The sequence below is a fragment of the Saimiri boliviensis genome, chromosome 16 (genome assembly GCF_048565385.1).
Source record: "Saimiri boliviensis isolate mSaiBol1 chromosome 16, mSaiBol1.pri, whole genome shotgun sequence".
Taxonomy (NCBI): domain Eukaryota; kingdom Metazoa; phylum Chordata; class Mammalia; order Primates; family Cebidae; genus Saimiri; species Saimiri boliviensis.
Window position 1 is genome coordinate 50,715,815 of NC_133464.1, and position 13,668 is coordinate 50,729,482.

Consider the following 13,668-nt stretch of genomic DNA (forward strand, 5'->3'; position numbering starts at 1 on the left):
ATTTAATGTATATATGTTTTTGTAATGTGACTCTTCAGGAAGCCACAAACCATTGCAATCGCTGATTTTTTTTTATACCCTAAGTGACAATTTTTACCCTCCTAGAGGTAATACTGTCCTTACTGAAAATTTATGCTATGTGGAGAGACAGTATAATTAATTCTTCAAGTTCATCCTCCTCTTCCTGTCCACTCTTATAATAAGGCTGTCTTTGGCTGAACACAGCAGAAAGCCAGGAGACAAAAGTGCTCACAGTCATAGTCTGTATAGATCAGCTTTCTAGGACACAGAGCTGAAAGAAGGGTGAAGAGTGGGTCTGGATGGGTGAACAGAAGATCTTAATACAGACAGTAAGCCAGTAGTCATGAAATACATTCAACGTATGGGGGTTGGTTTTGAGAATAGGCAAAGTCAAAAGTCGGATCTGCTGATGCTCTAGAGGAGACAGAGCAGACAGGAAATCAGAGCAGTAAAGAGAGAGTTAAATACAATTCCCAAAACAAATAGCAATGGCTAGGCCAATTCAACACCTACATCTTCTTCCCAAATCTTCAAGGCAGGAGCCCTCAAATCTTGTGCCAGGATTGATGACAGTATACTGAGGGCATCTTGATGGATTTTTCTAGTTAAATTAGGTTCTGCCAGGGATGTGGCTCAAAAGCATTGAATAACATATTTCATGTAAAAGAATAAATGAGGCCCAAGAGAAGTGAAAGAAAAAAATTAAAACTTGTGTTTAAATCTCTAATATACTCCAGGGCTTTTCTGGTGTACCACATTGTGTCACTACATTTCTCTTGCTGACCCAAATTTTCTAGCTCTTTCCTGAAAGTGTCCAGTTTATAACTATTAATACTACTTGTAAAATGTTAAGAGAAAGATTTCCTTCCATTAGAATTTCACAAGTAGTATTAATAGTTATAAATAGTTATAAAAATTATACCTAATAAATTGTTTTCAAGTATTCACATATTTGACTTTTCCACTTTTGACTCATCAATAATCCCAAATTTTCATGCCATATAATACAGACATCTATTGAGTAGCAATGGGCATATGTTCTAACAAATGCTTCATTAGGGCAATTTTGTTGTAGGAAGTTCACAGAATGTACTTAACATAGATCTAGATGGTATAGCCTACTATACATCAAGGCTATATTGGTATAGCTTATTGTTCTTAGGCTACAAACCTATACAGCATATTACTGTACTGAATACTGTAGGCAGTTGTAACACAATGGAAGTATTCATGTATGTAAACATGTGTAAACACAGAAAAGGTAACCCATTGTGCTAAAACTTTATGACAGGTACAATGTCACCAGGCAATAGGAAGTTTTCAGCTCCCTTATAATCTTATGAAACCATCTTGTATATGCAGTCTTTCTTTACAAAAAGGTCTTATGCACACATGACTGCAATTTATAATTTTGCTGAGATTGCTGATTTTAGTTCTTTGTGTTACATGGTAGCTATCCCTTGGCTAGTGAGGTAAGGCTAGACACCCATCCTGTGTGAACATTCAAATAAGCTTTGCGTTTAGCAACTTTTATGGCCAACACAAATCAACTAAAAAACTTTGTGTTTAGTGATTCATATCATCATTTTATGTCAGAAATTATGCCTCAGAGTAGTATTTAGGAAAAGAGGAATTTGAAAACGTATGATAAAGGTCCACTATAGTTGAAAAACTAAGTCTATAAGACATAAAAGAATGACATATCTCACAGGATTTTAGTTTTGTTGTTTTATAGATGCCACAAGAGAGAAGTCTTCAATAAATGTAGCTAGAAAGAAAAAACGAAGGAGGCTTAGTCATTATTCTCTTTCTGATAAATTCCTATAACAAACTAAAAGTTTTCTCCATTTATCTAACATTCTTTAGAAGAGGCACAAAATGAAACAAATGATAATTTTTTAAGAGCATAAATACTGACTCTGTTCTGCTTAAAATAAAATTACATATTCCCTCGTAAAAGAAAAGATGTCAAAGTTAGCACAGAAGAATGAATTCACGTTATTAAGAATTCACAATTAAAATATTAAAATTCTGACATTATAAAAATGCTCATAACCCCATAACTATCATTTGATGTCAGGATGATATTATAGTCATTAAAAAATAATATTACCTAGAAATTGCACTCTGAACAAAGAAATTAGATAGAAGAATTTTATTAAATAAAATTAACATTCCTAAAGATGTTTGAAGTCTACGTTGAGTAACTTTTGCATTTGTGAACAGTACATATGAGCATTAAGTGCATATTCAAACCTGGTAAGTTACATTTACTTTTTATTTTTGTCACATATTTAATTCTCCAGTTTGTAAGAAACACTAGCAAATTTATATTTGGAACAGCTTTCAATATTTATATGCACATTTAAACATGTTAAAGGTACATTTCTTAGCAATGTGATACCTTATTAGGCACCATATATAGTCAACTTAGCACTGAGGATGAATTGTATTCACCTATCGGTAAAATACAGAAGATGATTATTTATTTTTGTCTACATAGTAAAGTGACATTGACAGATAGTCAACTTTTAAATGGAAGTCTGAACCTATCCCTTAGCTTTATTTCACCTGGGATTAGAAGCAAGTATCAGTTAATGATCCAGTTTGTGCAGCACTAGAAATACACAAGGTACCTGCAAATTTATTACAAATATATTTAATCACACAAATGACTCTATAAAACAATAAAGGGACATTTAAAAAGTGTGTTTTTCTCTGTGCCATAAAAAAACAAAGAAGTATCCTTTTTTTCTTTATGATGGAGAAAATGATATTTACTATTTTACAGAGCAGACATTTGGCTTTATCATATTGCAAATGTGGAAACAAGGATTTTATGAATGAGTTTGTTTTCAGTTTTTAGTGGATAGTTAAATCTTGTATAGCAAATTATATTTTTATATACTCCAGTAAACAGTTATTTTCACTATCTTTATTATATATATTGACTTTCTAAGAAAACATTTTGAAATCTCAGGGTTTATTGTAGTTCCACTGGAAACATCTTCATTTTAACCAGAAAAATCTTTGCTGGTTGTACCAAATTAATTTTTTCCACACCTATTTTTAGTCCCAGGAATACACATTTATTTAACTATCTGTCTTAATTTGTAAATAACAGTTCTGCTCTAAAAATATTTCCATTCTTATAAGTAGAATGATCTAAGACATAGAACATTCTTGCTCAGCTATTTATTCCATTTCTATGATTACAAATTTATGTTTCATGTTTTCTTTCTCACTGTCACTTACGTTTAAAATGCCTTTCTCTTCTCATTCAACTAAACCTACTCACCTTCTTCATAGTCTTTCTGAAGTCCTATCTTTTATAAACTTTTAAAAATAACTAGAATGGGACAGTTGCCTTTTACAGTAAATGATAGGGGATGTTGATTACTCTGGTAGGGAGAATAATGGCCCACCAAAGATGTCCATGTCCTAAACCCCTAAAACTGGTGAATATGTTATCCTACACAGGAAAAGAAAATAAAGGGTACAGATAGAATGAAGATTGTTAATGAGCTGACCTTAAAACAGGGAGATTATTATTGTGATGGGCCCAATATAATTATTGGAGTCTTAAAAACAGAACCAAAAGATTGAGTCAGTTAGGGATGCAATGATAGACGAAGAAACAGATGAGGTTTACAGTCTGAGAGATCTTGATCCTTAGTTACTAGATTTGAAGATGGAGGAAGAGAGCCTTGAGTCAAGGCATCTGAGTGGTCTCTAGAGGCTGGGCCCAGCCCTCAACTGACAACCAGAAAAGGTATGGAAGCTCAGGCTACAACAGCAGGGAGATACATTCTGTCAACAATCTGGATGAGCATAAAAAAATGAATTCTTCCCCAGAGCCTCCGGACAGAAACACAGCCTTACTGGACACATTGATTTTAGCCCAGTGAGACCCATTTTCAAAGTTCTGAACTCCAGAACTGTAAGATAATACATTTCTGTTGTTTTAAGCCTATATAGAGGGTTGCTTCTGTTCCACTGTGGCAAACTGAGCCAAAGGCCTTTACCTCCCACTCTTCCCAGAATTCCATTGAAATATTAGTAAATAGAAGAAAAAATTCATAAAAGACTGAAAAACAGCTGGATCTGAGGGTAGTGGGTTATCAAAATATAACATTAGTGTCACTAAAGTTAGTCTACAAGCCCTCACTGCTACATTTGGCAGGTTTAAAAGAAAGGAATCAAAATTGGGAGAAGGAACATCCACAGATAATTAATGAACTGTAGAAGATAGAAAGTAGTTGGGAACATATTGATGAGTAAGCTGAAGTGAAAGAATTTAGAGACCCAAACCTGCACAGACAAGCCTGTGGTGGAAGCGAGTATGGCCATTTGCTGCCAAGTCCTGGAAGACTGGCAGTTTAAAACTAGGGAGTTCTTCATTCCCAGTCCCAGGTTAAATAATTAGTGGAATAATCTGCCAGAAGAATAAGGTTTCCAGAGTGGGGATTGTCCACTGGTGTACGCCCTCTTCATAGTGAAATGTGGGAAAGAAGACTTCCTGCCTGTTCTTGGATGGGGTACTTAAGAGTCAACAAACTTAATTATACTTTTGGGTAAGTGGATAAACTTTGACAATGTAAGCATAACTAGTTGATAGAAATGATGGGGGTGCATCGCCACCAGGGAGGTAGAGAGAAATAATTTCCTCATTTTATGGTGGTTGAGAGATATTAGCTAGATGTTGAAATAAAAGAAACAAGATTCAATTATGTATATTGTTTAAAATTATAAGTGTGATCTATTGTGGTAGGCAACTGCTAGGATCATCCCCATGGGTCCCTGCCTCCTGTTATTCACATTTTGTGTGATCCCCACGCCTTGCCTGTGGGCTGGATTAACTAACTTCTAAACAAATAGAATACAGCACAAGCAGATTTCACTTGAGACTAGGTTATAAGAAAGACTGACTTCCACCTAAAGTGCTTTCTCCTGCTCTCTCTTGGATTGCTTAGCCCCCCGGTTATGGGACAGTCCTGTGGAAAGGTCTTCTTCCAGAGGTGAACCTTCCATTGAGACTGAGCTCCTGGCTCAAAATTTGACCATAGCCTCACGAGAATCTTGAGCAAAAGGCACCCAGCTAAGCCACATCTAGACTCTTGATCCAAAGAAATAATGAGATAGTAAATTGTGCTCTATTTATTTTTGTATTATTTATTTGTTATGTATTATTATTTTATTATTTACATATTATGAAGGTAATTTATTAGGCAGCAATAATGAATACACATATTTATATGTGTATTTACATACACATATGTAATTTGTCTATTGACTGTAAACTTTGAGTTTTTGTGTAATCAAATATGTTTCATCATTTTTTACAGATATTTTAGTTTTCCTATTCACAGACTGTACATATAGTATCACAGGTACTTGTGTAAGAATGTTTTTTCATTTTACATTTGTGTTCTTAATCCATATAAAATTTATTTTGCATCCAAAATGGAGTAATTTACTTTTCTTATATAATCAGTCAGTTTTGCCAGCAACATTTATTCAATAATTGATCATTTTTTCCATCTACATGAATGACTATAGTAAGTTTAATCAACTATTATATATACTTGAATTTGTTTCTGGAGACTATTCTTTTCTACAGATCCATTTGTCTCTTCCTATATGAATATCATTGATATGATAAATGCACACTCTGCTACTTATGATGGTGTGAAAGTAATTCTGGTTTTTGAAAAAAAAAGAAACCGCAATTACTTTTGTACCAACCTAATAGTAAAGCAAGTAAAGCAAGGTCTGGCCCATCCAAAATGCTTTCCTTTTCTACATTTATTGGCTATTCAACCTATAACACACAAGGAGCTGAAGATGAGTAAGAAAAAGACAACTTAATTTGTTAAATGGGCAAAGAACACAACAGTAATTACAAAATAGCAAAACTGGCTGGGTATGGTGGCTCATGCATGTAATCCCAGCTCTTTAGGAGGCCTAAGAGCACAGATTGCTTGAGTTTAGGGAAGATCACTTGAATTGAGGTGTTTGAGACCAGACTGAGTGACATCGCAAGACCTGTCTCCATTAAAAAATTTTTTTAAATCAGCGTGGCATGGTGGCACACACCTGTAGTCCCAGCTACACAGAAGGCTGAGTAGCCAGAAAGTTGAGACTATAGTGAGCCTGGATTGCATCATTGCTCTCCAGCCTGGATGAAAAAGACCTGTCTCAAAAAAAGAAAAAATCACTTTGCATGATTTTAACTTGCATGGTCATTTCAATAGTGCTATCTTACATACAAAGAGATTGATTTTACCTCTTTCGATTTTTTTGGCTATTGTTTAATGTTGTGATCATGTTACCTGTACTTTTCTGCATTTTGTTTTTCTCATTTGACAGTTTTTCGTGGAAATCTTTCCAAATCAACTGATACAGCTTTAAGGGATTGTTAAATAATTGTTGCTAAATTGTGATATACATGTGCTATAACTTATTGAACTATTCCCTTCTAATGTGCAGTAAAATACTTCTTTTTGTACCACAATGATAGTTGCTTCAATAACCCTTCTGTACAAATAAGCTTAAATATTGCTTGATATATTTATGTGAAATAGATTCCTAGGCATGAGATTGCTAGGTTGAAAATATGTGGTCTTTAAAAATTCTCTTAGATGTCATCAGACAAATTTCCCAAAAGGTTGTGATGTTATGCACTTTATTATCTGTAAGTAAGTTAAGGTAAGGAAAGTAAAGTTAAAAAGCTCCTCACCAGAAATGATTAGAGCTATTAAATCATTGCCAGACTGATAGGATAAGATTATATCTTATTGTTAATTTAATTAACTATTATTGACTATTAGAAAATTTGAACAAGTTTATAGTCTGTTTGTCGTTGAGATTTTTTTTTTTCTTTGATATAGGGTGTCACTTTGTAGCCCAGGCTGGAGTGCAATGATGCTGTCATGGCTCACTGCAACATCAATCTCCTGGGCTCAAGTGATCCTCCCATTTCAGCCTCCCAAGTAGCTGGGACCACCACCCCCTGTTAATTTTTAATTTTTTTTTTTTTTTTTGGTAGAAATGAGGTCTTACTATGTTACTTAAGCTGGTCTCAAACTCCTGAATCAAGGGATCCTCCCACATTGGCCTCCCAAACTGTTGGGATTATAGGCATGAACCACCACACCAGACAGCAAAGTGATCTTAATAGAAAATGGAGAAAACTATAATTGTTATTAGACTTTTAAGAAATGCAGTCCAAACATTAAGATTTGTTTTCCTGTCAGTTATCAATATGTAGGAAAATAAAAAGTTTTAAAACTAGTATTTATTTAGTATACCGTAATGAAAATACTAGAAGCTTTTAATGCATCTTTTTTATAAAATCTTATTAAAGCAAACTTATTAAGTGTAGTTGCAATAGTGCTGCCTTCTTAATGTATAACTTACAAACTGAGCAAGTGACTTTTCTATGCCTTGGCAAATTGTCCTACTTCTTTCTAAATTTAGATCAGCTCTGAATTTTTATCCATTGTACTTTCAATGTTGTCAAGTATCTCCAGAAATTCCCTTACTGTGAAGTTTTTGTTGGTGTTGTTTCCTCTGGGACATCATCCTTTTTGTCCTCATTTATGTCAATAAGTTCACCTTCACTAAGTTCCTGTAGCCACAATAGCTGGAGTCTTCCCAACATTGGCAGTGTCAACGTTTCCATGGCCAGCTATTTTTTTAAACATATGTATATATAATTTTATTTCAACAGCTTTCAGGGTACAAGTGGTTTTTGATTACATGGATGAATTGTGTAATGGTGAAGTGTGAAATTTTAATGTGTCCATTACCTGAATTGGGTACATTGTACCCAGCTATTTTCTTCTATAACTCCATTTATGATCAATTTAAATTTTTCTTTCAGCATTATTTTCACTTATATATAGCATTTTCATCTTTGTTGACCATTTTCCTCTTTCGATTATTCATTTTTGTAGAATGCCATGTGTGTTTATCTCAAGGAGACAAGGAAGCAACACAACGATAGGCTTTGCTGTCTGTACATGAACAAGGAGAAAATATGTCTTGGCCATTCACCAAAAGATTTTGAAAGAAATGACATGATTGATTACCAATCATGATGTACATTTGTTATCTACGGTGATTTGTAGACTAACAAGGTAGCAATAAAGTTTATACTTTATGCAATCATTCATGTTAATATACCATGGCAACTGAAATTTGTCCCATGTTTTTGGGGGAGTAGTGTTATTTAATTGAATGAGAGTAACTGAAATTTATGTATAAGAACTGTAAAAGGTAAAGAATTTCTGCATCTGTATGATTATATACATGTATATAGATACCTATGTATATCATTATAAATACGTATACACATACATGTTTCCATTATACAATTGTGTATTTAAAAAATTTTTAATTGTGGTAAAAAAAGATGTAACATAAAATTTAACATCTTAATTTTTTTGTTTTGTTTTGTTTTTTTTGAGACAGAATCTCACCCTGTCACCCAGACTGGAGAGCAGAGGTGCAATCAATGGCTCACTGCTGCCTTGACCTCCTGGCCTCAAGTGACCCTTCTGCCTCAGCCTCCCAAGTAGCTGAGCCTATATGTATGAATCACCATGCCTGGTAATTTAAAAAAATTATTTGTAGAGACAAGGTCTTACTATGTTGCCTTGGATGATCTCTGACTCCTGGACTCAGATGATTCTCTAGCTATGGCCTCCCAAAATGCTAGGATTACCAGTATGAGCCACTGTGTCCAGCCATCTGAATCATTTTGTTTTGTTTTGTTTTGAGACAGAGTTTTGCTCTTTGTTGCCCAGGTGGAGTGCAGTGGCATGATCTCTGCTAACTGCAACTTCTGCCTCCTGAGTTCAAGTGATTCTCCTATCTCAGCTTCCCAAGTAGCTGGGATTACAGGTGCTTGCCACTATGCTCTGCTGATTTTTATAGTTTTAGTGGAAACAGGGTTTCACCATTTTGGCCAGACCAATCTCCAACTCCTGACCTCAGGTGATCTGCACTCCTCAGCCTTCCAAAGTGCTGGGATTACAGGCTTGAGCCACTGCACCGAGTCAAACATTTATCAAACTTGAATTTTTTTTTTTTTTTTTTTAGATGGAGTCTCACTCTGTCATGCAGGCTGGAGTGCGGTGGCGTGATCTCAGCTCACTGCATCCATCACCTTCTGGGTTCAAGCGATTCTCCTGCCTCAGCCTCCCAAGTAGCTGAGATTACAGACACCTGCCACCACCCCTGGCTAATTTTTGTACTTTTAGTAGAGATGGGGTTTCACCATGTTGGCCAAGCTGGTCTTGAGCTCCTGACCTCATGATCTGCCCGCCTCGGCCTCCCAAAGTGCTGGGATTACAGGCGTGACCCACTGCAACCGGCAATTATTTTTAAGTGTACTTTCTGGTAGTGTTAAATACGTTCACATTATTGTGGAACAGACATCCAGGACAGGTGCAGTGGCTAACACCTATAATCCTAGCACTTTGGGAGGCCAAGGCAGGTGGATCCTTTGAGCTCAGGAGTTCAAGACCACACTGGGCTACATGGCGAAACCCCGTATCTACAAGAAAATACAAAAATTAGCTGGGGAAGTGGTATGCACCTGTAGTCCCAGCTACCTGGGGGGCTGAGGCAGGAGAACCTCATAAGTCTGGAAGGGTGAGACTTGCAGTGAGCTGAGATAAAGCCACCTCACTCCAGCCTGGGCAGCAGAGTGAGACCCTGTCTCAGTAAAAGAAACAACAAAACAAAAATAAGCAGATGTTCAAATCTTTTCACCTTGCAAAACTGAAATTTTATATCCATTAAACAAAGTGTATGTTTTATATAATTATATAATCATGAAGAAATATTGAAGCATTCTTAATAGGTTGTAAGTATGTGTTAATGGGAAGAGACTACTTCTGAATTGAGGGAGGGAGAATTAAGTGAAAAAAATAAGAAAAAAGACTGCATTTAAACAAAACATATAATGTTATATTTATTTAGTTATGATAAATATATATTTGTGTGCATACTTATAAACAAAAAAGATAGCTAATTGGATAGAAATAAACATTAGCAAAACTTGGGAGGAGGAGAAGAGATGGCAGAAGGTAGAAATAAGTTTAACTTTTTCACTTTTTCATAATAGCCATTTGATACAACTAAACACCAATAAATTGAGAAAATGAGACCAAAGCATAAAATTCAGTATTTTGGAGGTAATGACCAGAAGAACTTGAAATAGAAACAGTTAAATGTGGTTATCCTTGCTGAATAGAATTAGGAGTAGAGAACAGGAGACTTTTACTTGGTATTTTATAATCTTTTATAATGTTAAATATTTTTATTACCACATTTATCTTATTTTTATAACTTTAAGAAATAGTAAACTTAGTACATATTCTCTAGGTGCTTACTGTCAAGTTATACATCACATAATTAATTAAAGTACCATATAGGGCAGTATCATTCGACACCATAATTATCTGTTTTGAAATATGTATATAACATGATCATTTTTTCCTTAAGAAGTAAGCTTAGTAGCGGCATTAATGAGGAGAATGGAAGTACTACATTTAAAACTTCTATGATCATTATGCAGACAGTAATATCTAACACCATAAAATACTAAGATGGATTAAGGTAAGTAGCAGGACAGCAGTAAGAACATTAACCTAAAATTTGAAACCAATTTAAATAGTCTTTGGTCAGCTATACAATATAATGGATAAGCATGTCAGTTTCCTCTTTAAGGCACTACTTGTATGAGGCAGACATAATAGAAAAATGGATCCCAATTTAAAAGGTTTTCTAGAACATCCTTGATATTGAGTAATTTAAGTAGAAGTTATTCACTTCTTTCAAAATTGGCTGTATTTAAATCATGGCTCCAGATATAACTGTGGGCAAATTTCCAGACTTGCAGAGAACATGTGTATGTACACCGGTATTGGAAGGGGCAATGATTGAATTTGACAAAATATATGAGTGAAAATCAAATAATATTTTTAAAATGTTAAAACCCTTCAAGAACATGATAGTGTGGTAGTAGCTCTGTTTGTTTTCCTGCTGCTGTTATTAGAAAAATGAAGTTGGCATTTTCGTATAAAGCTTAAGACTGGTGTGAGTTTTTATTTGCGCATGACATAAGACTCTGGTTAGTAACAGGCATTCTTCTCCCTATATTTTGGTATTGAAAGGATGACATATTAATGAGAGAGATTAGATTTTGCTTATCAAGAGGAGAAAATCTGATTTTCCTTCTCAATACTAATTTTCAGAATGGCTCATGTAAATGGACAGAAAGAATAAAATAAATTAGCAAACCACATGGAGGAGAACATCTGTTGTCCAATCTTACACATGGTAATTAAGGCAAATAGACTTATGTATTTGCCTATTTTTTGGTATCAGCTATTTCTGAATGCATGGGAAAATCCATTTTGTAGCAATGACTATTGCTTTTCCAAGACTTTTACTTTATGTTAAAAAAAAGAGAGAAAACATAGGGCTTGTATTTAACATTTAGTATGCTTTCTTCATGAAGAAAATATTCAATATTTACAGAAGTTCCATAAATGAGTGCACATTAAAAGGTTTATAACCTTTTAGTTATGTATTATATTTTGCAAACATACATGCAGAAAAAGACCTATCAACCATCTGACATGATGAAAAATTTTTTAGTCCTCAATGTAGTTCTGAAGATTGGTTCGTATTAACCTAAGTGAAGTACATAAAAAAACCTCAAGGTAGTTAAATAGATAATTTTCAAGATGTTTAGCTTTTAAGAAAACTGGCTATTTATATCAGTTATAAGTGAATTCTCTGTGTTACTCTGCCAATGTAATAAAAAATAAAATGTTGATTATACTTTATCTTTTACCAGTTCTCTTGTCCATAATAAATTCTCTATTCAACTCTTTCTAGAAATTTAACTTTAGTCCTTTCTCTTTGAGGGTATAGAGAGCTGCTTTATCTTCTTTGATAAACTTTCAATAATCTATGGGCTAAGCTGTAACCAGTATACCTGTGTATAAAAGAAAGGAAGCTCTGAAATACACTTCATAAAGTCGAATGAGAAAGACACAGAAGTAAAACAGGTTGGATTCCTGAATAGGTAATGACTAGCAGGAAACCTTTAGAAAAAGCATTGTCCTAAGATTCTTGAAAAAGTTATATTTGGTAAATTTTTAAAATTCCATCTTGTTATCTCCAAATTTTCAAAACAGCTTTTTTTTTTTTTTATCATTACAAATTGTCCATCTGTACTGAGGGGAATTAAAAGACAGATGATAAAGTTTCTACAAATAATGTACACCATCTCTATTTAGGAAAACCTGTTCCACAAAAGTCTCTTTATATTGTAAACACAAATTTCTTGTCACCTGTCCTGCCATTTGTCCTTCACATAGTCTGTTTATATTGTAAACACAAGTTTCAATATAAAAAATCTCTTTATATTGTAAACACAAGTCTACAATGTAAAAAAGAGTCTCCTTATATTGTAAATACAAGTTTCTTGTCACCTGGCCTGCCATTTGTCCTTCAGCTTTCTCTCAACCATTATGTTAAGGGGTTTTGCAGAAGAGATTTAGAACCAGCCAGAATCGGTGTGCAGTTCATCTTTACACACAACTTTGAAAACTGTACCTCGACCCCAAATTAATGATACAATTTTTTATCTCGGGCCCACACTAACATTAGGAAATAGAACACAGGCCAGGTGCAGTGGCTCACACCTGTGATCCCAGCACTTTGAGAGGCCGAGGCAGGTGGATCACCTGAGGTCAGGAGTTAGAGACCAGCCTGACCAACATGGTGAAACCCTGTCTCTAGTAAAAACACAAAAATTAGCTGGGTGTGGTTGTGCATACCTGTAATCCCAGCTACTCAGGAGGTGGAGGTTGCAGTGAGCCACAATTGCACCACTGCATTCCAGCCTAGGGGATGGAATAAGACTCATCACACACACACAAAAAGGTAAAAAAAAAAAAAAGATAAAACAAACTAATAGTTGTTGAATGCCTGTAATGTAGTATTAATCATGTCATTTAATCTTCACAACTGTGAATTAGAAAGATGAAAAAACTACAACCAGTAGGGTGGCAAATCAAGCCCAGTGGGTTTTATGTGGTAATTTTAGTTTTCCTTGTTTAGGATACTATTTCATCTCATTTTTACTGGTAAGAGCATTCCAATTTCCTTTGAGGAGCTCTTCTATACCATTATTTCACAAGGATAACCCCACCTCTCCCTTGCAGATCACCTCAACAGAGAGGCTTTTCACTTACGCCTGAATGATCAGAGCCCTCTCTGAGATCTTATGTGCTTGAACTGGCAAAGAAGAATGGGCTCAACTCCTCTGCAGTAGGAGACAATGAGGAAAACAGAGAAGAAGAAAAAGAAAAACAGAGAAAAGTAGATAGGAGACATTTCAGACTATAAGAGAGAAGGTAAGTCCTGGTTGACTTGAATCTCCAGCAGGACCAGATTTATGGACATGTCAAATATATAGTCACACACAATTCTGATCCTAGAAGGGCCCACATACTTGGTTTCATGCTCTACCATCTAGAAAGTCTTAATAATTTTTAAATAAGGTAATTTGCCTTTAATTTTGTAAAGTATGTAGGCAGGCCTCATCACTACCTCCAGATC